The following is a 3,802-nucleotide window of genomic DNA, read 5'->3' on the forward strand; positions in this document are numbered from 1 at the left end:
AGCTCCCAGTGGCTGAGCTCAGCACACGCTGCAGGGATTCAGAGTCGAAATCAAAACCAAGAAGAAAAAGCCAGCCCCATAGCCGAGGGTGTAGCAGCGGTGCCATATTGCCACCGGTGGCAGCAGCAGCAAATTCAGCGAGGCCAGTACAGCTACATCTGCGCACTCAAGAACAGTGAGTCAAATTGCGGGCCACAGAGGAGAAATCCCAGTACTGTACTCCCTGGGACTTGACCCAGTGGGGGAGGGGCGGTGGCAGAGATATCACACCATAGGAGAACGTGCAACCTGGCACCCCCCACAGTCTAAAGCAGCCTCTATCGACTCTCTGGGTCGGAGACTCTGTGATACAACCCAGTAAAGGAGTAGTGGGGTCTGAGATACTACTGACTCGAGATCCAGAACACCTTAAGTGAAGTCATAGTGACCCAAGGGAAGAACCCAGAGAAGGCACAAACTTCCAAAATCATGGGAAAGAGGAATAATACTGGAGCAATGAATGCCCACAACCCCACAACATCAGAACCCGATAAAACAGAAAATCAGAGATTTCTAGAAGATCAAATCAGGAAAATAACTGTAGAAATAATAGAGGTGCTTCGAAAAGAACTCAGAGAGAGCCAAAAAGAGATAAAGGATGCAATTAATGAAGTAAAGGCCTCAATTCAAAGCAAAAACAACCGATTAGACCACATGGAGAACAGAATCTCGCTCTTAGAAGATGATCATTCCAAAAATGAACGCATAGTTTCTAATCTAGAAAAAAATATCCGACAGCAGGAATCTGATATTGAAGAAATATGGGCCCATTTTAAGAGAGCTAACCTAAGAATAATTGGAATAGAGGAGGGAAAAGAAAGTGAAACCAAAGGGATCAACAATCTCTTCAAGGAAGTAATAGCAGAAAATTTTCCAAACATCGAGCAAGAGGCCGATACACAGGTCCAGGAAACTTATAGAACTCCCTTTAGACAGGATCGGAGAAGAGGATCCCCACGCCACATAATTGTCAAAATGACCAATGTGGAAGCCAAGCAGAGAATCTTAAAGGCAACAAAAGCAAAGGGCCAAGTGACATTCAGAGGCAAACCAATTAGAATCACTCCAGACTTCCCAAACCAAGTTATGAGAGCCAGAAGGGCTTGGAGTAACATATTCCAAACTCTGAAAGAAAACAACTTCCAGCCAAAAATTTCCTACCCAGCAAAACTTTCTATCAAATTAAATGGAGAAATAAGAAGCTTCCATGACAAACAGAAACTGAAGGAATTTATGTCTTCAAAACCAGCGCTAGAGAAAATACTCAAAGAGATTAACTACAAAGAAGAAATAGGTAACACACACCAGAACTACAGAAACAAGATTTTCCATCCAACAGACAACTAAGATTGGTTATCTGTGGAGATTCATTATTTATGTTAGTCTTTTACCTATCTCTAAAGGGTATTGTTTGCCTTTATTGTTGTTAATTTTTAGGATCTCTAGTTGGAATATTAATATACCTTCAGATATAGCAATTGGAAATATTTTATCCCATTCTATTAGTAACTGTTAACTCTGTTTACATTGTCTTTGGATATACAATATTTTTTTTATTTTTTAGGGAGTTTGTATACGCTTCTGTTGCCTGTACCATTGAAATCATAACCAAGATATCACTGCCAATTTCAATGTTGTGAGGTTTAATGACCCAGATTTTCTCCTAAAAGCTTATAGTCTTAAGATTTATATTTAGGTCTTTTATCTATTTTGAGTTAATATTTGTATATGGGATTAGGTAAGGGTCCAATTTTATTCTTTTCCATGTAATTATTATTTTTTAACAATATTTAGTTAAAAGATTATCATTTCCACCACCAAATGTTCGTGGAAACCTTGTCAAAAATAACTTGACAATATAGGGAAGAATTTAGCTCTAGGCTTTTATTTAACTCCAATGGTTTACATATCTGCCTTTAGAATAGTACTACACTGTTTCAATTATTGTAGCTTTATATGGTTTGAAATCAGAAAATATATATCTTCTAGCTTTGTTCTTTTTCAAGATCGTTTTGGGTACCTAGAGTCCATATTCCATATTAGGATAGATTTTTTTCTGAAAATAAATATATAAATATATGATAGTTTCACCTAAAAAATAGAAAAAAAATATTCTCTGGTAAGAAAGAAAGCAAAAAGAAATATTGAAATGTTATCTTTAAGTCATCAAAAGCTTGGTATCAGACAAATGAAACTGTTATGTGAGATTATCATTTTTAATTTTAGATAAATTGCCATAATACTAGATGTCAACTACTAAGCCAAGCATGGGAGGGAGGGATAGGGAGAGAATAGAGTGGGGATTGGGTGGGGGCTGACTGGGAAAAGTGTGCATGTATGTCTACAAAAGTATGTATCCTACTATGATGTATGAATACAGTGAACCAATAAAAAAAAAATTCTTGAGACTTCCGGGAAGATGGCGACCGAGAAAAGCGGGGCTTAAGAGTCCCGCTAACAACCAATCTCCATTACCACAAAAAGAGCGCCTTTCATAGCCAGAAAACACCATCACCAGAAAAACAAAAAAAACCACCAGGCTCCAGAGAGAAAGCGGACTGAGAACAGAGCTCAGGGCCACAGAGGAGACACACGCGCCCGAGGACGCGGCAGCAGTGCCATACTGCCGGCAGCAGCGGCGAACTCAACAGACGGCTACAGCAAGCCAGGTGAGCCGCTGCGGAACAGCCAGGCGGGATCTTTCGGCGCAGACAGCATTTAAAGCTCCCAGTGGCTGAGCTCAGCACACGCTGCAGGGATTCAGAGTGGAAAACGAAACCAGAGAAGAAAAAATACGCCAGCCTCATGGCCAAGGGCGTGGCAGAGGCGCCATATTGCCACCGGCGGCGGCAGCAGCAGTGAATTCACCGAGTCCAGTACAGCTACATCTGCGTACTCAAGAACAGTGAGTCAAATTGCGGGCCACAGAGGAGAAATCGCAGTATTGTGCCTCCTGGGACTTGACCCAGTGAGGGAGTGGTGGTGGCAGAGATATCACACCATAGGAGAACGTGCAACCTGGCACCCCCCATAGTTTAAAGCAGCCTCTATCGACTCCCTGGGTCGGAGACTCTGTGATACAACACAGTAAAGAAGTAGTGGGGTCTGAGATAATACAGACTCGAGATCCAGAGCACCTTAAGTGAAGCCATAGTGACCCAAGGGAAGAACCCAGAGAAGGCACAAACCTCCGAAATCATGGGAAAGAGGAATAACACTGGAGTAATGAATGTGCACAACCCCACAACATCAGAACCTGATAAAACAGAAAATCAGAGATTTCTAGAAGATCAAATCAGGAAAATAACTGTAGAAATAATAGAGGTGCTTCGAAAAGAACTCAGAGAGAGCCAAAAAGAGATAAAGGATGCAATTAATGAAGTAAAGGCCTCAATTCAAAGCACAAACAACCGATTAGACCACATGGAGAACAGAATCTCGCTCTTAGAAGATGAGCAATCCAAAAATGAATGCATAGTTTCTAATCTAGAAAAAAATTTCCAACAGCAGGAATCTGACATTGAAGAAATATGGGCCCATCTTAAGAGAGCTAACCTAAGAATAATTGGAATAGAGGAGGGAAAAGAAAGTGATACCAAAGGGATCAACAATCTCTTCAAGGAAGTAATAGCAGAAAATTTTCCAAATATAGAGCAAGAGGTTGATACACAGATCCAGGAAACTTATAGAACTCCCTTTAGACAGGATCGGAGAAGAGGATCCCCACGCCATATAATTGTCAAAATGACCAATGTGGGAGCCA

This window comes from Muscardinus avellanarius (genome assembly GCF_963383645.1).
Source record: "Muscardinus avellanarius genome assembly, chromosome: 6".
NCBI classification, from domain to species: Eukaryota; Metazoa; Chordata; class Mammalia; order Rodentia; family Gliridae; genus Muscardinus; species Muscardinus avellanarius.